Below are 24,088 nucleotides of genomic sequence, written 5' to 3' on the forward strand. Positions count from 1 at the left end.
GTATTGCCAATGTAGTTAGACACTAATTATCTGAATATCCCAGTTCTCAAAGTATTGTTCCAGTAGAATGTCAGATTCCACCGAGAATGGTGAGAGATTCTACTTCCATATACGGCTGTATTTAGCTCAGTAAATTTCATCCAGTCAAATATTGATTTTTATGACTGAAGGGCAGCCTTGCCCTCCTCACTGGCTGTGGAAAGGTGCATTAGAGTCTGTTTCCCTGGAGTCTCTCAGGGCTGATCTACACCTTGAAAGTTTTGTTGGCAATTTACTGGGCAATTAAATTCCCAGGAAGTACTTCAAAGGAAAATGGATCTTTGGCTGGCAGGAGTGGATGTATTCCAGCTAAAGAAAAGAGAAAAATATTGCAAGAAGATTTAAACCCTGTGGGTATATATTAAATAACCTACCCATAACTGTCAAGTCTTTCTACTAGCTCAAGTGTGTTCAGACAGATTTCTCCAGTCCACCACATGAAATGGCAGTTCTCAGGCCACAGAGGTTTGGAAGATACTGAATCCTTCTCATCTAGAACATCAGACTTCAGAAGGATGATATGCTTCCACTCTTAAATGTGTTTCAAATAGATGTGGAGGTTATGAAGTGGAACCATATACTGAATGATGGTGTGGAATAGCATAAAGCAACCATTCATCCAAACAGTATTAGTTGCCTTGGACTGCTTGCAGAGCCCCGAAGAATCTGACAACTTCAGTTCATGCAAATTAAATGGATTAAGTTTCTTACCGTTTACTTTAACTTTTTTTTTTTCATGATACTTCTCCATGTCTCATTGATTCAGCTAGTAGAGTGTTTGCTGTTGAAAGAGTAGACTTGTGGGTTTGGGGCCTTTGAGATCCTTTCCAGAACAATGAGGTGGCTCAGGAATGTGAAAAAGTGATATATTCATGAGTTATATTAGTTGATATAAAATGCTGCAAAGACACAAAATATTCATGCAGCCTGCAGATATTGAAATGGTTTTAGGATTTAATGGGAACTATAAAAGAGTTATTTTTCTACATTAACATTTGAATCTTGTTTCTTTCCTTACACAGTTCCCGCAAAACACTACCTAGTGCAAAATATGATTGGGATTTTCAACCATTATGAATGCTGCTATCAGCTTTTGACTTAATTTATAAATAAGCTTTTAATCTGAAGGTTTTATGAAACCAATTTGCTCACTACAGAAGTATCCTTTGTTTAGGCAGGTGAAAATTAACCCAAGTCAAGAAAAGTTGATGGAGCTTTTTTTTGACTCCTTTTTGGAATCAGTGCAGAAAAATGATGAATAGCTTTTGCCTAAACTATAAGGAAACTGGATCCATGCCTATTCTTTTTAAAACCAAAAGAGTCCTTCCAAGGTGTTGATGCCTATTTGCTGATATCAAAGAAGTAAGTTATGAAGAGGATTTTGAGAGTTGATTCTTTGTACTGCTGTTCCAAAAATCGTGCAGAGAACCTGTATGAAGTTGCAGGAGAATTTGTCATTGATGCAAGGTAATTTTCATTGATGTAATTGTTTCACTTAAAGGTCCAAGGAGAAATCTTAGTTTTATTCTTCTCACAAACACCTTGTAACATGGTCTGCTCTTCAGCAAGTGGGACAGAGCGCTCATAAAGACCAGGAGCAGCTTCCACAAAATAGAAACTGATGTGTCAGAGGTTCCTATTAGAGGGTAGCCCTACACAAGACAATACCTGGAGTTAGACACACAGTGTACTCCTTATATAATCCTTATTTCACGTATACTTCTTTGCTGTACTTCATACAGGCAGTTAAGTTTTCTTGAATCCCCGCTTATAGAGTAATAGAAACTCCTGAGAGTCTCGTGATTAGGGCCTTTTGCTAGCTTAAAAATGCTAAAGGCCTGCTATTTAGGTTTCTTCCTACTCTGTAGCTGTGTGAGCACTGGAACAGACTCCCTGGGGAGGTGGTCACAGCACCAGCCTGTCAGAGTTCAAGGAGCATTTAAACAACACTTCCAGGGAAATTATGGGATTCTTGGGACTGTCCTGTGCATGGCCAGGAGTTGGACTTGATGATCCTAATGGGTCGCTTCCAACTCAGCATATTTTATGATTCTGTGATTCTACCACACTAATGTGCAAAGTTGTTGCATCCTTTTTCCATATTCAAAGTCATTATATGTTCTCATCACTGCACAAGAGGTGTGCAGCTCTCTTTTCTGGTTCTATGCTGATATAATAGTACTTTAAACTCAGAAGAAAGAATTAAAAAACTTCCAATAGTTTCTATTGTCTAGGTAGGTATTTCCTCACTGAGATAACTAGCTATTTGAATACTGTGCAAAAATGTGTATTTTGTGTTCAGTATAATAGGAGACATAGATGCCCACACCAACAATGTGAATTATCCTTCTTATAGTGTTCAGTGCTTGAAAACCTGTGTCCATTCTTTCTGGGTTTGGTCCAAGGTGTTCAAATGGGATCTTGTGTCTTGTGTATACAGTAATTTGTCTTGTCAGCTTGTTCATTGTCAAGTTTATTACATATTCCTGAGTTCCATAGGGTCCAGTGTTGAATGACCTAACCAATCAAGAACAAGGTTTTCTTCCCTGGAAAAGTACACATAAACAAATATATGAACACTGAGTTGCAGATTGTAGCAGCAAGTGTTCCTGCACCCATGACTGTTCTTGCAGCTGCAGTAGCACATCTTCTCTTGTAAAGGTTCAGCTCTTCTCCTACACCTGTTGTTCCGTGGAGGGCTCTGCTGTAGGTCTTGCCTTCAGGAGAGCTTCTGGAAGAGGTATTGTACAAGAAGGGAGGGAAAGGTTGCAAAATACACAGGCACAGGACCCAAACAAATTGTAAGGCAATATGTTGTGTGTGTATTGTACCTAGGCAGGTGTCAGCACTTATCTCTGTTATGTGTGCAGTTATCCTTGTCTGTTTGGTACAATGATTGCCTGTGACATGTTGTGTCTGACAGTGGCTTCTCTGTGAAGCCTGTGAGATATGGTTGGCACAGCACCTTTGCTCTCAGGCCCTCTAGCACCTTGCTTTCTTCTCATAGACCTTAGGAAAGCTGATTACTTGACCTGTACTCCTGAATTTAAATCACATTGGTTCAGCACCTTCCATTTTGTCTCCAGGAGGAACTCATTTTGTAGCAGGTTCTATAGCTCATTAGTTACTTGTACTCATACATACCTTATTTGTTTTGGATGCATTCATGTCTAATTGAACTTAGCAGCAGAATTCCTGTTGACATTACTATGTTAAGATACAATTCATTACCTTTGGGTGTCTGTGGTGAGGTTGCATTCCTAGTGGTATATGAAAACTGATGGGATTAGGGTCAGAATATTTTATTTACTTCTCTAGTTGTTTCATGAAGGTCTTTTCATCTGTACTGATCTATACAAATAGGAAGATACTTACAAAGATGACAATGCTTTTTCAGCGTAATTAATTTGAAAGGAGAGTGGCCATGAGAGGATATGTAAAGCTTTCTGTGATACATTGTGTTCTGATTTTGGCTTGGATAGAGTTAATTTTCTTCACAGAGATGGTATGGGACTGCCTTTTGGATTTTTGCTGAAAGCAATGATGATAATATAGAGATGTTTTTGTTACTATTGAGCAGGACTTAAACACCCAAGGCTTTTTCTGCTTCTTGAATGGCCAGGAAGCTGGAACTGCATGGGGGATTGGGAGGAGACAGAACCAAGACAGGTGACCCCAACTGACCAAAGGGAGATTCCAGACCATGTGACATCATGCTCAGTGTATATGGTGGGTGGAAGGGGGAGGAAGGGGGGGATATTTGGAGCCATGGTGTTTGTTTTCTCCAGGAACCAATACACCTGATGGGGCCCTGCCCTCCTGGGGGTGGTTGAACATTGCCAAGCAGTAAATTAATTTATTTTTGTGCTTTGTATGGCTTTTGCTTTTCCTATTAAATTGTCTTACCATGTGAATATCTGAGGATAGAAAACTAGAAGTTCTGGCCCTAAACTTGTTAAGTAGAGGCAGGAAGAAGGACCTCAGCTTTCAACAGAACTGAGGTAAAATCTCACTGATCCTATGTGAGCTGTGTGGACATCATCATCAGAAAGGAAAAGTGCTTACAGTATTACTTTTTGTTCACTTGGGATCAGTATTAGAATAGTACAAAGTAGTAGGTGATTTCAGACTTCTAATTAAACACCAGGGATTGCATTCCCTCTGTTGCAAATGGTGAAGTATAATACTTGTGATACGAAAATTCTCTAGTTGTGCCCTTTTTTGTGACCCTTGTAAGTCTTTCACAAAATAGAAAAACTATTACACTGCAAAAGCATCTGTGGACCATCTACATTTTCAGGCTTTTATTAAATGGTTCATCTATATGGGATTTGTGGAATCCAAAGCAGAAACATCGTTAAATAATGCATGCTGAGGAAAACATAATCTCGTGTTTATTCCACAGAGGCTTTTGGTTTTGTTTTGGGATTCATGAACTCTAGTGGACCTTCTAAAAATTAGCAGATCTGAGTACTGTTACAGCTCAATAATGTAATCTGTCTGGCATCAGGAGCCCTCTTTTGTAGAAGCTAAGTGTCTTTTGCTATGTGATGTGGTCCGATAATATTATAAAGCTTTCTGGCTTCACCAGAGAGTAAATGACTGAGTATCAGCAGTTTGTAAAGCCTTTTAATACTGCTGAAAGAATAGATAATGACAGTGTACAGTACTAGAACAAAACAATAAAGACTGGGATATACAGAAGTTGATGGCCACTTAGTTTCTAAAATAATTACAGTTCATGTGGTTTTGGCTTTTACAGCCTTTGAGTATAAATTCTTTTTGTTGAATTTCTATGAAGTGTTATTCAGGAAACACATTTCTGCAAGAAAACTGTCAAATGTTTAGCCACAGAAAGCAAAAACAGTTCTTTGAAATCTGTCATCTAGTCATCTGTATATTCATTAGGTTTTGAAATGCCACCAAAGCAGACATGAATTAAAAAGAAAAAAATTGTTTTGAAAGATATATCCTTCTTATGTTAAAATTTATACTAGAGGTTTGTAAGGAAACTACTGGCCTAATCTAGTGGTAAGATGACGAAAGAAATTGAATATTCTGTCTGGCAAACTACAAAAAAAATTGAATCTATGAATTACTCACAAAATGCTTTTGTTTTGTAATTCCTTTAGAGGAAGTCATGATAGTGTAGAAAAAAGGATGGGCAGACTCTCTGGGAACAGTAGAAAGTCTCTTTTGTATCTACCTACTGCAGTGCACTCTGTCAAATGGCAAAAGGAAAGGCTCTACTTATCGTCACTGCCAGTACTTCTGTACAAAAAATGTGCTTTCTTTCATCAAGAAAGGTTAACATGCTTTTCATTGCATTCTGTAGCCAGTAAGATCATGTGTAAATTAATTTTGAATTTCTGAGTACAGCACCTATAAACGTACAATTAGCTTAGTAGAAAACCTCTTGCAAAAGTTCTTGTGCCCGTTGGCATCCTTCTATTATTGTTAGTAACACATGTGGTGCTTCTTTCATGTTTAAAGTACCTGTCTACCTTTAGAGAACAAAATAAATGGCTATTTATTGTTCTGAGATAAAGCTTCCTGATGCTGATAGACTGACTTAGCTACTGCAGTTTGTCTTGACAGAGCTAAACTGAGCTAAATGTTTTTCCACTCAGCACCATTTCTCCACAGAGAAACCTCCAAACAAATGAAAGATTGTTACAGATCTGAAAAGATGACAGCTGGCATGTGTGTTCTCACTGATAACACTGCAAGAGGGCCTGAAAAGTGTCAGTGGCCTGGGCAAAGTGGAGGCAGTGAGCTGCTCCACCAGGGTGCTGCCTGAAAAGACCATGAAGCTTTGGGCACAAAAATAGTGCTGGATTAATTTTTAAAAGAATTTCACATTGGACTCTCATAGATTTATTAAATGTGTTTTTAAAATCTCCTTTTTGGAATAACAGTGGGATGCCTCTTGGCTAGAATTCATTTAAAAAGCAATATTTCCCTTCTTTTGCTGTATTGGCAGTGTTGTTAAAGTTCCTTTTTTCTTTTTTTTCTTCCTAAAAGGATACCAAGAGTTGACATGAAGTTCATAGCCAGAACATTTTGCAAATCTTTATTCTCCTATGAGATTTTCTTTAACATGCCACACAGTTTAGCTGATTATTTGGAAAAAATAGATTTAAAATTCTGCTACTAGCTTGATGAGTTCTAATGGAGAACGTTGGGTTAATTCTCCCTCTTTGTCACATTCCATATTAACCTAACAAATTTTCTGTCAATGATCTTTGTTTGCACTTCTTTTCCATAGACACCTTAAATATAATTTTTCATAGAAGTATCTAAGATCCCGTGAGCACAGGAATTACAATCAGAGTGGTCTTTTAAAAAAGTGTACTCATCGAAGCAACAAATTCTCATTGTGTTGAGAAATATAGCTCTAATTTGTTACAGGACAGACTAAATATTATTTGCACCTGTGTATGTGTGTGTATGTATATATATATATACACACACATATTATTAATACATGTGCATATATAGTAACTTTAATATAGTAAGTTTAATATAGTAACTTTATCACTTATGTGCACCATAATTTTTATAGAAAAATAGAATGGTTTGGTTTGGAAAGGACCATGGGCAGGGACACTCTACACTAGACCAGGTTGCTCAAAGCCCCATCCAGCCTCTCCCTGAACACTTAAAGAATGGGACATCCACACTTTGTCTGGGGACCTGTTTCCATTGCTTCACCATCTTCACACTAAAGAATAGCTTCCTAATATCCAGGATAAACCTACCTTCTTTCAGTTTAAAGTCACTCCCCCTTGTCCTGTCACTGCTTGCCTTTGTAGAGTCCCTCTCCAGCTTTCTTTTAAGCCACTTTAGGGACACTTTTAAGTCTCCCAGAGGCTCCTCTTCAGGTTGAACAATGCCAGTTCTCTCAGCCTGTCTTGATAAGAGAGGTGCTCCAGCCCTCTGTTCATCTTTGTGACCCTCCTCTGAACTTGCTCCAACAGGTACATATTTTTCTTGTGTTGGGGACCACAAACCTGGATGCAGCACTTCAGGTGGGCTCTCATGAGGGCAGAGTAATGGGAGCAAATCACTTCCCTTGCCCTGCTGCCCACACTGCTTTCATGCAGCCCAGGACTTTCTGGGCTGTAAGTGCCCATTGCCAGGTCATTTTGAGCTTCTCAGCACACCCAAGACCTTCTCTTTAGTCTTGCTCTCAGTCCATTCTCTGCCCAGCCTGTGCTTGTGCTTGCCCTGACCCAGGACCTTGCACTTGGCCTTGTTGAACTTCACGAGGTTTGCACAGACCACCACCACTGCCCTCAAGCCTGTGAAGGTCCCTCTGAGTGTCATCCCTTCCCTCCAGCATGGTGACCACACCACACAGCTTGGTGTCACCAGCAGACCTGCTGAGGTGCAGTGTCCGTGTCAGTGACAGAGATGTGACACGGCGCCAGTCCCAGCTCTGACCCTTGTGGAGCACCACTTGGCACTGGGCTCCACTTGGATATTGAGTCATTGACCACAACTCTCTGAATGGGACCATCCAGCCAGTTCCTTGCCTACCAAGTGGTCCATCCATCTAATCCATTGATCTCCAGTTTAGGGACAAGAATGTCATGCAGGACCATGTCAAATGCTTCACACAAATCGAGGGAGATGATGTCAGTTGCTCTTCCCTTATCCATTGATGCTGTCATGTTCTTGTTTGTCAGGCACAGTTTGCTCTTGGTGAAACCATGTTGACTGTCACCAATCACCTCCTTACCATCCATGTATCTTAGTATTGCTTCCTGGAGGTTTCTGCTCTCTGTGATCTGGCCAAGCACTGAGGTGAGACTGATTGGCCTGTGGCTCCCTGGGTTTTCCCCTGTTTCCTATTGTAAAAATGAGGGTTGTGTTTCCTTATTTCTGGTCAGTGGGAACTTAACTGGACTGCCACAGCTTCTCAGATATGATCGATAGTGTCTTAATCATAATTTTCCTATTGTTAGATATAAAAGCCTTCAGATACAAAATTATGCTATTTATAAAATACATCCTGTTAAATACATGTGAAGGATGATACTATGTTAGAATTATTTTGCAGGAAACTGCATATATTGGTGTATGGTAGTTGCCTACACTTTCTTGAATTATTTTATTCCTGATAAACCAAATACACTAATCTATTCAAGTATAATTTAAAAGGTTGGTGGATATAAAATTCAGGGAAATCCAATAAAGGTTTGACATTCCTTTTTTACATGACTTAGGGAGTTTGAAGAGTATGTTGCTTCTCTTCAGAAGTAAAAATTCACATATCTAACAGCCTACACTAGGAGTAATGCTGCAACTCAATAGAAAGAAATACAAGGACGTGCTTTGAATCATAAAGATGGGAAAATAAAATGTCAATAAAAATGTACAGTGAAATTTATGAATGCATCTGTCATCTTATGAAATGTGTCTGAAACATGGTGAGAGAAAAATCAGTATAGACTTACAGGCTGCTCTGCTCTTGTGATACAGACATGTCACAGGAAGTATGTGAGGGCAGGAGATCCAAGTCTGTTCTCTTCTTCACTGTGTGTGTTAGAAGAAATTCTGCTGAGGATAGTACAATTCTATGCATGTGAAGTGATATAAATAAAGTAGCACTCAGTCCAAGTTAGTGTTCTTTTTAGACAGATTGTTACGTCTGAAGTCAGTTTTCTGTGAGGTAGAAATTTTAGTGCAGGATTTTTAATGTTAGGAGTACTGTAGGATTGTTTATGGCATCCAGCAGTTGAATGTGTTTAAACCTGAAAGTTTTACAATCTGGAAGGAAATGGGATGCTATAGTAGAAAGTAGTTTAAAATTAAAGTATGGCTGTGAATTACAGACACATGGAGAAACTGTGTCCTTGCTGAAGGTCATGGAAAAGAATGTCTGAATGAAAGTCATTCAGAATAATCAACTGTTCAAAATACTGGATGGCTGATTAGTCTGAATGAAAAAGCCACGCATAAACAAAATTTGAAGACTGTGACAGAATTCCTTGGGAAAAGCAATAAGTCTGCAATTCTGAGAAGTTCTTGCCATAGGAAAGTTGGTGAAAAGAAAGCCTATTTGGAAGACTGTCTTTGAGGAATATATTTGAACTTTTATGTACTTGGTAGCTATTTGAAAAATCAGTGGATGTTGCTGACTCACTATTCATTGAGTCAAACTGATTAAGTCAAAGATACTAGGATCTTGATTTGATTTTTTAAAATTAACATTACATACCTATTTTCAGATGTTTGACTACTTCAGAAAGAAATTGTCCTTGGCTTTGCAGAGTATTCCTTGCCAATACTTCAGTAGGGAAGAACAGTGTCAGCATAGAGTGATAGGAATACTTCAGTATTACATTCACCTTACTCAGATCCATGAAGATGTAGGCTAGGGATACAGTTTCACATGCTGCTTTACCTTGTTTGATTTCAGGCTGTCATTGGTAGTTCCTGTGAGGAAATCTCTGGCATGTCAAAATGCAGGGGTTTTCTTGCAGGGGTTTGTTTTCTCTTGGATCAGTGAACTGATGTAGCTCACTGGGGATGCTACAATTCTTAAATTGTAGGGGAGAGGACAGGAGCTTGCAGTGAGGAACAGAACAGCTCAGAACCTCTTCATATCTTCTTTAGAGCTACTTCTCTTTAGATCAGAGCAAGTCTAGTGGGAAAATCCACCCTTTTTCATTTGAGTAAAAGGGAATGTTGGGGAGAATGCTGTCTATTCTTGCAAAAACAAGGGACTATAGGCAGTGGATGGATGGCCCTAATTCTACCTCTTCACACGCACATACGCAAAGATTCTATTTTAATTTGTGGAAATAATTTCCCTACAAAATTCTGTGACTCCACCCAGCAATCCAAAGAAGAAAAGTCATTATTCTACTCTCTGTGAACCTCCCTTTTTTCATACCTGCAGTTGTTTAGGGTATATGGAAGCTTTAAATCCTGAAAAGTACCTTCTAATAAAGTACTTCAATGATCAAGAGATTACAGTGATTTCTGGCAAATAAAGGGGAAACTACTTCTCTAACCTGGCCCTTAATGCTTTTAGAGTAGCAAGCCAGTAGCAAAACCATAAGTTCATTTATTGACCTAGCAGTTAAATTCATTCAAGTTTAATTGTATTTGTTTTCTGAACTCAGATTTTACTGGGGGCTTTTTTGGTGCAGGTGTTTTGACTCAAATACATTGAAGTGGTTCATTTTGTTAAAACAATAGTTTAACTACACTTCTGTCCATTATAAATATTTGAGTTTTTCCTGCCTCTTTCTGTTTGCCCCATGACATTCAATATCTCTGCCAAACCAGCATAGTGATTTAGGTAAACTTTCTCTGATTAAATATGTGAGAAAGCTTATGTGTGAAGTTCAGAGTCTTAGTCATGCCAATCTTGATTTTGTGTCTGGAAATACTGGTTTTTGACATTAAACAAAAGGTATATCATACTTTTCCCAGCATATACCAATGTGAATACATCTTGCAGCACTGAAAATAGCCAAAATTATCAGCTGTTGTGGAAAAAAAGGAATGTGGTTTAATTAAGCAGAAATTTATTATCTTACCTGGCAACTACCCGGCAGCAAGCACTATATGTGAAAATACATTTAATCTGTTGGACCCAGCCTTATGCTGGGAACTCACTTTCAAGATTAAAGAAGAGTGAGAAGAGATCTTGTTTCATCTTTACCTTCTCCATGATTTCATTGGCAATGCTTCCAGGCAACTCCTTTTTAAAGAAACCAGCTCCTGTTACAAAGTTAAAAATGAGACATGAGTATGAACACAGAGTTCCCTGTGGAAACTTGTACACATTTTTTAAACAATGATAAGGAGTACAAAAAGCCTGGTTGCCTTTGTGTTCCACTGGCATTTCAAATGTGAGAAGACCAAAACACTTTAAGATATGAATCTTAAAAGAGACACAGATTTTTTTCTTTTTCTACTATTCACGTTTATAGGAAAAGCATTCATATGTCCTGCTGAAAACCCCTAAAGGCATTGATGCCTGTTTTCTGCTTTTTCCTCTGGGAAGAGGAATCCTTCAGTGGTTTCTTTGCTCATTGTGACTCCACTGACTGTGGCACAGATACCCAATGTGATACAACCCCTTTCGTAAATTTGATCCAATTCTGTATAAAACGCAATGCAAAACCCCAACCAAACCCACAAATGTAGAAAACCCCAACACATTCCCTACACCCCCATCCTTAGAACTTCTTATATGTATATGTACTGAATAAGAAACATTATTTTCATGCATTTGGAGATAAACATTGATTTGCTACCTTAAATTTGACTTTGACAGGAAATGAAGCTTTTAATTTCAAGTTAAATGTTGTGTGGAAAATTTGAACCTGAGTTGTAGAATCTAGTTATGCTATACATATATATAACATATATATACGTGTGTATATATATATACATACACATGTATATATATATAATATATATAGTTATTTAACTTGTTGTTTAGGCTAGAAACTGGTATACTACTTACCAAATCATTGCAGTGAAACATCTTGAGTCAAGTTCCTGTAAGGAAAGAAGGAGGACTAGGAGAGGGTCTGCCCTAATTTTGCAGCCTGGATTTGCCAGCCAGTCTAAGCTATTGTAACTGACTTCTGTGTGAGGGTATTATTGATTTAGTATTTTATTGTTCTGACAGTAAGAAAAGCCATGTCTCAAACCCTCTTCTTCAATATGAGGTAGACTGTTCTTATTCAAGGCCTGATTAAGGTTTTTTCCCATGATGGACTTAATTTTCCATCACCCTTTCTCTTCATAGATGGCTGCACTCAGCAGTATGGAGAATATCTTTTCTATTGGTCTGGTGGTGCTGGCTAGCTTACAGCTTTTGTGAAGGAAGAAAAGGCAGCCCCTTTCTGTCTTCTAGAAGGAATGGTGCTTAGGAGAAATCAGGATGACGGTGGGAGGGATGCAGTACATTCACAACTGCTTGTCTAAGGAAGGTCTTGTCTTGATTTCTTGCTCCTTTTTGGAAGGAGGCCCTCCAGTTCTGTAGTGTGCTTACACGGTGGCATAAACATCAGGAAACTACCTGGTGGGTAGAGTTGCCTTTTCATTTCTGCTGTGTCCATGTGGTCTGTGAAGCATTTCCCAGGAGCCCTGCCTTAGGTTTCAACTTCTTCCCATAGACCATATGGAAAATTTGCTAAGACATCCCCATTTCCATATATCTTGATTTCCAGAAGTACTGCTTTGAGATACGTTATTCTTTTGAGCAACTCTGAACTGGGAATTGAGGCTGTGGAACCCTAGTGAATAATGCCTGAAGGGAAGTTAAAGGTGAGACTGCAAACCAGGCTGGTTTCAGAGATGTAACAACAGAAGATCAAAAATTGCTTTCTTCCCTATGGTGCAGTAGTTTCTACATGTCCTTACAGACCCAATTAAAATAACATTTGATTAAAATGAATACAACAAAGCACAGTTTTAAGTGGTACTATATCTCTGAATAAATTGAAATACCAACAAAATTTAATTATATATTAAAGATTAAAGAGTACTTCCTGGTTTTAGTTATATTACAGTTTCTCTGGTGTGTAAGTAGTAAGGCAATTTAATGTAAAGTTAAAAATCCTGGGACAACAGCATGTCTCTCAAATCCAATTAGCATGTCTGAGAAAATAATTTTGGCTTTTAAGGTTGATTTATAGCAATTTTTCATTCTTTATGTGCTGAAATCCAAAACAGTGTTATGCAAATATGGCTGTATCACCTGCAGGTGTTGCTTGAGAGTTGAGTGAGCAGTCCTTTGTATTTTCTTTGAAGGATCAATATTTCAAGATGTGTGAAGGAGAAGGGTCTGACTGACAATCTGCCTTGATACACTGTTATTCTGACTATGACTGGATTGACTGAAAATTGCCTCAAAGAGTAAGGTAATTTATAAAAACTATAAAGCATAGCCAAGTGTTTGAAGTAATCAAAGCTAATGAGGAATGATTTAATTTCACTTTTTAAATGTCTTGCCTTCACTGTTATACTTTCTTAAGTTTTTCTTTCTTGAATGTTCATATTTGATACTGTATTTGCATGAAAAAGGTGCATTAGATGTTACAACTGCAAAAAAATTAGAGCAGGTAAAATTGAATGAAATAATTTTTAATAGTTGTGCTATGAGAAATTACTTTTAGTGTACTTGTGTAATTGGAGAGAAATTTGATTTTTATTTTTTGTCAAAGTCTAGAATTTAAACAAATAACCTGACTTAGGAAAACATGGTAGTTTGGAAAGAAGATGGATACATAATTACAAACCAGTGCCTTTTCATGAAATAGGAATTCAATTCATTTAAGTACTACCTCGTTTCTCTGCCTAGATGTATTGTCATAGCAGGCAGATACTACTTTGGAAGCCTCATTGTGTAAATTACAAGTATTATAGATGCATATATGTAAATAAGCGCTTTTTATTTTTTAATTATTAAATGTAGTCATTCTCTAGTGTGGACAAAATAACATGCTTATCAGCTGGTTTAGCTGCTAGTACGAATTTACAATCTGGTTTACAAGTTGTGTAGTGAAGTGATTTTGCAGTACTAATGACAGAATTTCAGGAATATTTTTGGTTGTTATTTTGGGATTTTTTACTGTGTTTTCCTCTTGCAATGCTCTTTTTCCTTCACCTTGGAGAATCTTTCTTTAATTCAATATTTAGTATTATTTTGTGGAAGGATATCATATATTCTTAGAATAGTATTCATATAATGAGAGAGAGCTTTTCATTCACATTGGTGTGACTATGCAGAACTGTGATGAGATTTATTTACACAGAAAAAAGTACTGTTCTTCCAATGTGTGCTGTTTGCATCTGAGATTTTGATGTAAAGGATAAATTAGTTTTAAAAAGTCAGTCAAAGAAAATAGTAGTGAAAACGGCAATATGAAAGGAATTTATCTCTTCAGTGGTAATTTAAATGTGAAATTCAAATGATTCTGTGAACAATGTAAATTTTTACATCAAAATGTAATATTTACTTACATAATAGATCTGAAGTCCTGGGTAAATTTTTTTTGTTTCATTAATGAATAGCGTAGACATACAAAAAACGCAAAAAAGTCTTCCTAGTTAGGGAAGAAACTGGATTAACTTCTTGATGAATAAATGAGCTTTTTTTACCCTTAAGGTTTAAATTAATGATTTTATAAAAAGGCATGCTCAGGCTCTAGTTATTTGCTTTGTTCTATTCTGCTTGCTTGAGTTGCACCTGAAATTATGTTATTTCAGTGGTGTTTAATGCCTTCTCTCCTTCTTTTAAATGTGAAATTGAAAATATTCTTAACATATAAAATATATTTCAAATGATAGAGCAACAGCATGGAAATGTAGGTTAGCACATCCCATTTAGGTTTCATTTTTTAATGATGTTTTAAAACTCTATTAGAAGTGTAAGATTTATTATGAGAATTAAGCCGCTGGGTTTTATTTTAAATACATTAAACTAAAAAATACATTAATTTAAAAGCCATGATAATCCTTTAACATCATAATAGCAAGAAAATTTTCCCATTTACATAAATGTGAAATGCATAAAAATAGACATTTATTTATATTTTTGAATAAATTCTTTTTTCTTGGCCTTTCATAATGAAGATACAAAAGAAAATGGCTGGAGAACAGAAAGTTAACAGAATCAGCTGCAGTAAAGATAGAACACATCTTAATCAAACCAAGATTTGATTAAGCCAGATGAACCCAGTCACAGATTTGATTGAATAACACTCGCAAAATGAAGGATAAATCCTAAAAATATTATTTTTAGTAAATCATATCTGTTATTTGAAGTCCTCCCACTAAAATAACATAACATGTGTCTGTCCATTTAGACAGATGTGGTTTAATAGTAAATGTCAGTAAAACTATCTAAAATCAAATAGTTTCTTTTAAACAAGAAAAAAAAATGTAGTAATAAATGTAAAGAATTCTGGATAACAATAGACTCCAGGGGGGAAGTAATAACAGGTGCAATGCTGGTCAACCTAAAACGTCATCTATGCTTCCAAAGCTTTGATCCAAGGTGCTTACCCTGCTTTGAACTAAAAATGTCCATTTTTACAGAATAATAGTATCACAGAATGGGTTAGGTTGGAAAAGACCTCTAAGATCATCACATCCAGCCATTAACGTAGCACTGTCAAATCTGCCACTGAACTTTATGTCCCAAAGTGCCACGTGTACATGTCTTTAAGCACGGTGACTAAGCCACTTCTCTGGGCAATCTGTTCCAGTGCTTGACTGCTCTTTCAGTGAAAATTTTTTTTCTAATAACCAATCTAAACCTCCCCTGGCACAACTTGAGGAAATTTCCTTTTGTCCTATCTCATATTACTTGGGAAAAGAAGCCAACCTCTACCTTGTTACAAACTCCTGTCTAAAGGTCCCACTTCAGCCTGCTTTTCTTCAGGCTAAACAGCCCCAGCTCCTGCAGCTGCTCCTCATCAGATCTGTGCTCCAGACTTTTCACCAGTTTTGCTGCCCTTCTCTGGGTACACTCCAGCACCTCAAAGTCTTGCTTGTATTGAGGAGCCCTGAACTGGACACAGCACTTGAGGTGTGGCCTCACCAGTGCTGAGTACAGGGGGACAATCACTGCCCTGGTCCTGCTGGCCACACTATTCCTCATAGAGGCCAGGATGTTGGCCACCTGGGCACACACTGGCTCATGTTCAGCTGCTGGCCAAAACTCCCAGCTCCTTTTCCACCTGGCCACTTTCCAGCCACTCTTCCCCCAGCCTGTAGCACTGCCTGGGGTTACTGTGACCCAAGGGCAGGTCCTCGCACTTGACCTTGTTGAATCTCATGCCAATTGGACTCTGCCCATGGATCCAGCCTGTCCAGATCCCTCTGCAGGGCCTTCCTTTCTTCCTTCCAGCATATCAGTGCTCCCACCCAACTTGGTGTTGCCTGCAAACTCACTGAGGGTGCACTTGATCCTTTTGTTCAGATCAGTGATAAAGATACTGAACAGGATGAGTCCCAATACTGAGCCCTGGGGAACACCACTGGAGTCCGGCTGCCTACTCACTGCTATTCACCACCACTCTCTGAGCCCAGGCATCCAGACAGGCTTTTACTCAGCAAAGAGAGTATGCCCATCCGAGTCGTGGGAAGCCAGTTTCTCCAGGATAATGCTTTGGGAAACAGTATCAGACACTTTACTAAAGTCTAGTAGACAACATTCACAGCCTTTCCTTCATCTACTAAGTGGGTCACCTTGTTGTACAAGGAGCTCAGGTTGCTCAAGCAGGACCTGCTTTTCCTAAATTGGCTGATCCTGAATCCCTGGTTGTCCTGTGTGTGATACATGATGGGACTCAAGATGATCTGCTCCATGAACTTCCAGTTCCAGACATTGACGAGCTCCCCATTCAGTTGTCCCTTCTTGAGGCTGAACGGGCCCCTCAATCATCTTTGTCACCCTCTGTGGGACCTGCTCCAGGAGCTCCGTGTCTCTCTTGTCCTGAGGAGCCCAGAACTGGACACAGCACTCCAGATGTGGCCTCACTGGGGCTGGGCAGATGTTCAAGAAAAAAACCCCAACAAAACAAAAGCAGTGGAGGAAAAAAAGGAAACTTGAATGCTAACCTTCCCTATTTTATTTTATGTATAGAATTGAAGTGTCCAGCTGCAGCAGGCAGGCTTTCTGATGATGATGAAGTTAATCAGAACTTCGTGGAGTTGTTATGAATTATTTGAGAGTGAGGGGAAATTAGAGATGCTCATATAAAGATGTGATAAAAATCACTTCAGAAATCACTTTCAGAAAATATTGAAATAGGCAAGTTCTTTCTGACCATTGTTAGGACACTTTTCACCCCTACACATATGATCCTCAGCAGCATTCCCAAGCGTAGTGACCTGGTTATGAAATGTGCCACAACACTGGTGATATCTGCAAACAAAATATAAGTTGGTTCATTTACTTAGGTCTCACGTAATTCGGTTGGGAGCAGTGGCAGCATGAATTAGTGCTGTATAAAGTAGGAAGAGACTTGATTTGCACAGCTGTAATCATTGTGAAGATTATCAACTCTCACTTTTTAGCAATAAAGGCAAGAATATTTCTATAGTGTTGAAGTATTTGTATCAAATTTCTATTAATTTTGGTTTTTAATGGTGGGCAGATAACAGATGTAATTGTAACTACTTTAACAGAATTATTTAAAATTGAATGAACAAACAGGCTAAATTTTACCTGTTAAACAGGTGTTGCACATAGGTGGCTAGGCCCCAACTCTCATCACCAAAAAATGTACCCAGGACAACTAGCTGGAGTTTGTACAGTTTGTTCTCTCTGTGCTGTTTACCCTCTTTTGTTCATGTACTTGTTAGGGTTTTATATCTGACAGAATGCCTTAGTCCTCAGTTTCTGGCAATGTCCTTATTCTGAATGACCTCCTCTTTAGCATAACTATTCCAGCATTTCATGCTAATATTAGTGGTTTCTGCTCTACTTCCCCAAGGGAGGAGTTGCCCTGTCTGTGAATCAGATTCTGCTTTTTTGCACAGTATGGTTTTCTCAACAGTGTCTCCAAGATTGCAGGAATACTTCTGGACAGTCAGTGCTTTTGGCGTTAGCTGTAGGGATGCAAAGAAGATGATTAACCAGTGTAATACAGAGTGTATTACCTTCTCTTTAGGTAGCTCTCTGAAACCCCTGCTCTGAAATCTGATGGGTAGAAAAAATTTAGGAAAATAGAAAAAAAATCCATTTCATCACATCTCCCAGGTAAAGAAATTAATATTTTAGGGAGTATTTCAGCTGAGCGTCTTCTTTAAATATTTACAAGGAACTGAACTGAGAATCCTCCCTCCCAGGGTCAGAGTCAGGGTATAGGTGAGTTTTCCTTCTGCCCACTTTGCAGTTTTCCTCTGGCTCTGTTTGTGCACTGTGGTATGGCTGTCAAAGCAGGCTGATGATACATTGATATTTTTTCTCATAAGCACTGTTTTGTTCTATTGCAAAACCTTTCAGAGGGAAAGAGATGGGCTACTTGAAAATGTTTGTCTTGTTGAAGTTTGTGCTGAATTATTTGTACTTAATGAGGGATGAGATCATTTGCGTGCTCTAAAAGTGTCAAAGTGTGAAGAACTGTCCTAATGATACCATCATCTAGGTATCTGGTTTTACCATTGACAAGCTGTAAAAATGTGTTTTCTTAGTTTATTTTCTCTCACTTACTCTGAATTCTTTCTAACTTACTGAGAATTTTAATGATCAAGCAGAATTGTTTCCTCTTCTTGATCCTCATATTTAGTGATTTGCTTCGAGCCAAACTAGCTCTTTCTAAACCTATGAAAGTTATGTTTTCACTTCCTCCTTTGTAAACTTATGGTCTTCAGCAGGTTTGCAAAATTACACTCAATTCAAACATCTCAACCAAGTCTTTGAAAGACAGTTAGGTATGTATACATGCATAAGAGATGAAGTGTATTTGTTCAGGCTCTCATGACTCTAAAGGACTACTGAAATAGATGTCACTAAACCATTAGTTTTATGCTCCGTTCTATCATTTTTATGCAAGGGGATTAAAAAGGTAAAAGAATCTGAATCCAGTGAAGAATTTAGGATGCCACAAAGGACCCAAGCAAGACTGAACATCTGTTTAAATTTGCAATACACAAGTGCTGTTCAGATGCTGATTTGACTCTGAAGGCATCTCAAGTTGCCAGGCTTACTAGGCTTACCTATCTATTTGAGGGCTATCCACAGCTTTGCTTGGCTATGTCTATAGTCACCCCAGCCAAAGCAGTTTATAATTTAAGCTGAGCAGGATCTAAAAAGTAAGTGCTGCTCTGTTTAAATCATCCTCAATAGGGCCAAATCCAATATAGGCCTTCAGGGAATATGTAAGACAACTCTAAAAGGACAGATTAACCTTGCTCCAGTGTTTTAAAAATCAGCCCTAAGTGGCTGCTTTAAGGATTCAAGTCTGTGACACATGACTGAGTTTACAGGCTTACCTGCAGCTCTTAATTAGATATTTGATCTCCATGCTTAGTTGTTTGGAGTTTTTTTTCCCCTACATTTTTTGGTGCTCATAGATTGTATTTCTTGAGCAGACAGTTGAAATAAGATTGGAATTTTTAAGGATCCGTATCTCTGCTTTTTTGGCTGTGTCCCAGTGTTCATAGTGTGTTACCAAAGAGATCCAGTTAGCAGCTATGGAATTTTAGGCTTCAGGGAAGAACAGCACAAATGCTGCTTGGTCCTGGCAGGGCCAGAGGAGTCAGCCTTGTGCAAGGGTGCATCAGCTGTGTTGGTGTCCAGTGACCTGGTACAAGTGCAGTTCAGTGGCAGTGGAAAACGGGTGGATAACTGAGGCGGTTCTTTGTTTCTGGTTCAGCAGTTGATACTGAAGTTATGCTGGAAGCAGTGGGATCTCATTGTGCTGGGGCTGTGCAGATGTGCAGTCAGTACTGGTATTTGTGTTGAAAGAGCTTCTGTTCTCATGGCAGATGTGTTGGTCATTGCCATGGTGGAGACAAACAGGCAAATATTTGGGTTTTTTTTATAGAAGCAAATCTTAGAAACAGGGTCAACACTGTTTTCTGACATTGTTATTTCAAGCAACACGATGAATTGGAAGAAAAATTATGATGCATCATATTAAGATGGAAAGCTTCTTTAGTAATAGTAACCATTAGTAGATATTGAATAATATGTGTTGAAGATACATAATTTTATGTCATTCAGCAAGTGTAGGTGTGATGGGCCTACCAATGAGCTTCAGAGGAGCCAGTGGGGAAGATATTTGGCTCACAGGTTTTCATTTTTAATATGCTCCTTAAGACTGGAAGAAAGCTGGTGTTCTGCCCAGATTCAGAATTAGACAAGCAGATTGGGCAGGGTAAATATAGCCTGTTATAAATCACTGTGAACATATGGAAAAAGCTGATTGGGGACTCAGCTGATAGGGAATTATAGGCCTTGAGTAAAATTGATTCTGCTCAGTTTTATAGAAAGTAGGACTTGTCATTTATTGACAAAAACTTGATTTTAATCTTTTAATATCTGGTAAAATTACAAGTTTGGTAAGATGATGGTGTGAATGTAAAAAACTTTGAAAAGCATTTGACTTATTGCCATGCGAAACTGATTAATAAAAACATTAATAGAACTATGTAAAAAACCAGACCAGACTTTGATGAATAACAAACCAGTTGGCAGGTCTTAATATAGGATTGTCAATAAAGAAGTTTCAAGAACTAAGTGGCTTTCCCATGGTGGAAAATAGAGAGTGACAGTAGCAAGACTGTAAATTGTGTCTGGATTGTGGGAAGGAAGGAGACCACTATGAATGCTTAAATACGTTCTCAGAACCAAGACAGTAACACTTGAGTGTAGTGGCAGTTCAGGAGTGTTGCCAGGCTGATGGTTTTTTGCTGTATGTAGAACTGCTAAGAACATTTAGAGTGTGGCACACAAGGCCATCTGCCTGTGTCAAAATAGCTTGAAAATGGCTAAGTGCATATAAACATCTTATCATAATGAGTACCTGAAGCATCTGAATTAGTCCTGAGGAGATCTTGTTGAATTCAGGAGGTCTGTTTGCATAGTTTATTTTTCATCCAGTTCTCTTTAAATGGATGTCCCTATAACATGTACAGTGCAGCCAAATCCAAAGTAGTGGGCTTAAGCTTCATAAACAGGAGATCACAGAAGGTGATTTAGTATTCTCTGATGACTTTAAAGGATAGATTTGTAGTAGATTGTGACAAAAACTTGGAGGAAAGCAGTGTGGTGTTTTCCAGGGTTCTAGAGGATGAGAAATAGTTCTAATTTGGTGTGCTTTTAGAAAATTTTAAAAATTATTTCTTTTTATTGACATTTCTGCTCAGATACTCTAAAGCTATGTGTCTTGTGATAAGTAAATTAAGACCAGCTACCTGGAAATAGTTCAGAGCTTGGATAATTTACATCTAATAGGTAAGAGATGGATAGGAAAAGCAAACTAGTGGGGGCTGAATTGACTACAAGATTATTCAAGAGCAGAATGTTGAATACTACTCAAGTCTGTCAACACATACACGGGTTTTCAATCTATTATGTCATGGTACCTCTATAAAAGAATTTAGAATTATTCTTGTTATATAGCATTATTGTTTCTAGTAATACAGTGTCTGTGCTGCGTAGGTAGTGTAACACTAAGTGCATTGTAATCTGTTTCTGTTTGAAAGACTTTATTTAATTAATCATTTCTACTTAGCATTTTTTCTGTGACCTATAATTGCAAAAGCTATATAACCTAAGAAGGAAGTGTGAAATTTGAAACCATTTGTTCAAAAATATTTTAAATCATCCTATTAACACTTGTATAGTTAGCATAGTTGTGTAAAACACGTAAGTCCTGTAAAAACCTTCCATTACATGATAAGGGTATTGCAGTTGTCCTCAAAAGCAAGCATTTTGTGCTTTTGATTGTAATCTTCAACACTTTTTTCTGTGTACAAATCATTAAATACATTTATGCAATTTTTAATTGCTTTTCCTTTTTCTGCGGATATAAGACTGCTATGAAACAGATTTCCTGGAAAACTGTTTATTTTTCCTATATTCTAATTCTGTCTGTCTTTCACTATGAGAAAAAATACAGGCATTAGACAAATGAAGCAGAGGAATTTTTTTGCTAAGTAATAATTTTTCTCTAATTTCCAGTGTCTAACTTGTTCTGCATTAATTCAGTCATGTCTATATGGAAGAGAATGCTTTTTTTCCCCTAATGTGTATGAAATATTCCAAATGTTCTGTCTTGCAATTTAATAACTCTTTTACATTTCTTACATTGGTTTCCATTCACATTTCTAAAGACCTTTTTGTCTTAAAAAGAATGTAATTGAGTAGAAATGCATAATCAGTGATGCATCAAATCTCTGTGAAACAATACTATGTTTAGAAAATACTGTCTTAACTTTGCACTAGGTTGAATTTCAGTAAACACACTTCCTTACACTCTTACATCCTAAAGAAGAAATATTGCAGCAGCACTTACAAAGAAATTAAAAATGTTATATGCTTCTGTTGAAGATAGCTAGAGGAAAAAATGTGCCCTCTCTGTTGTTTGGTGTGTCAGTTGACTCAGCCTTGAGGTGTCAGTTGATAATGTATCTGTCTGTATTAATATTGCAATCAGAAATCAGTATTATTCAGTACTGGTATAGTATGGTAAAATACCCTCTGTGCATGCATGCGTAGATGTGCGGGTTTCCTCTACAGGCATGGACACTCTTCACTTGTTAACACTCTCTTTGGCAGACCCTGACCTGACCCAATGGTAGTTCTGTGGTGCCTGGGCACAATTCAGGGAGTATCAGAGTGAGTAGGTGGGATGGATACTCCTTCAGAGGGGCAAGATGTAACCCATGAGGTACCAGTGTCTTCTCACAAGTAGCAAGGAAAAAGACAAGAGGGAGAAGTCTCAAATTACTCCAGGGAAGATTTAGATTAAATATTAGGAAATTTCTTTACTGATACAATTATCGAGCACTATAACAGGCTTCTCAGGGAAGTGGTTGAGTCCTCATCCCTGGAAGTATTTAAACACATACAGCTGTGGCACTTAGAAACATAGTTAAGTGTCGGATTTGGCAGTGCTGGGCTGATAGTTAGGCTTGATGATCTTTAAGGTCTTTTCCAACCTTAATGATTCTGTGATTCATTTGCTTTTGAGCTCTTAAAATTGAGGAGACCCTTGCCCCTTTTGATTAACAAAAGGAATCTTGAATTCTGCCTTCCAAATTATCCCTTCCTTATATATGCTGTTTTTCCTAGTTCTTCAGTGTTTGTGAAGTATTTGGTTTTGCTGTTTATAGCCAAATGGTCCCAGTGAAGAGACCACTGGGAACAAACTGTGTTTTGATCTTCTGCCATATAGTCTACGTCAGGCTTACCTCAGGTGCTTTCATTCTTCTAATTGTGGCTTTCTGTGAGTCATTTTTAAAAAGTACTTGTTTTTTTCTAAGTGAAAAAAAGGTTGATGTCTCTCACTTGATCCTGGTTCTTTTGTAATACATACTTAAACCCTTGCCTTTGGTAATTATGCTTTGTGATGAAATACTACTACACTATGCTTATGCATTTTTATTTACGTCACCTCCTGTTTGCTACCCCATAGCTTCAACCTTTAGTCCATCAAGAAGCACAGAAGACATAACAAGTGACATTTTGTTAGGTGCTTAGGAGGTATGGAGGTATAGAAAATCTTATTTTGTACAAATTGGTGAGTATAGACTCCTGAACAAACTGTCACAATATATATGTTTTCCTATGAAAATAGTAGGGAAAATGTCTGCATTACAAGAGATGGCAAATAAATTATCTGGAGGAAAAAGGCAATCTGCTGTATAAATATTTCAGGTTTTGCAATTGAAGCCTTACACTGATCTGCGCTTAGAGGCCTGTCCTTATTTTGTAGCAGATAATGTTATGTCAAAGGAGTGTTTAGTTCTGCATTAGCAGCTGTTGTATTCATACAAAATTATGCCAGATTTAATCTTGACTATATTCAGCAAGAGCACTCAGTTGTGCTGACAAACCTAAAATCATTTTCAGTGATGTTCTATCACAAACCCTTTGGGCACATCAGCTCTCTGTGGCTAAAATCCCGTATTATATCTAAACATCCCAGCATTAGGTTCAATAGGTATCTTACTGGAACTTTGCAGTAGCAGAGGTAGACAATATGAGACAATTTCTCAAGACTATTACTTTCCCAATCATTTTAATTGCCCCTGCCTGATTCAGCAGTGCTTGAGTATTCATTTGTACTTGTTCAAAGTAAATGTAATTTAATTTTACAATACTCTCAAATCACTGCATACTCATTTTACATGCCGAAAGAACAAGACAATAAAGTGGATAATCAGGTTTTCAGGGTTTCGTAAGGAGAACTGAAATGTTGTATGGAGAAGAAACAATAGAAGTCATGGTTCACCTGTGCAATACTTCAAAGAGTATCCTGTAAATCCTGGGTCACTGCACAGAAGAGAGGGCACCTTGATTGTAGGAGCATCCGTGGACAGCAGGGAGAGG

At 37.9% G+C, this 24,088-nt stretch overlaps 1 long non-coding RNA gene across 1 annotated transcript in view; it reads left to right on the forward strand.

The window, feature by feature from the left end:
* LOC136361256 (uncharacterized) overlaps nucleotides 1-12,931 on the forward strand; it is a 66,200-nt gene extending 53,269 nt beyond the window's left edge. Inside the window, exon 3 of the long non-coding RNA XR_010743603.1 lies at nucleotides 12,826-12,931. This is a non-coding gene — a long non-coding RNA (uncharacterized lncRNA). The remainder of the gene's footprint in view (nucleotides 1-12,825) is intronic.
* The last annotated feature ends 11,157 nt before the right edge of the window (nucleotides 12,932-24,088 follow it).

This window comes from Sylvia atricapilla, chromosome 5 (assembly GCF_009819655.1).
Source record: "Sylvia atricapilla isolate bSylAtr1 chromosome 5, bSylAtr1.pri, whole genome shotgun sequence".
Lineage (NCBI taxonomy): Eukaryota > Metazoa > Chordata > Aves > Passeriformes > Sylviidae > Sylvia > Sylvia atricapilla.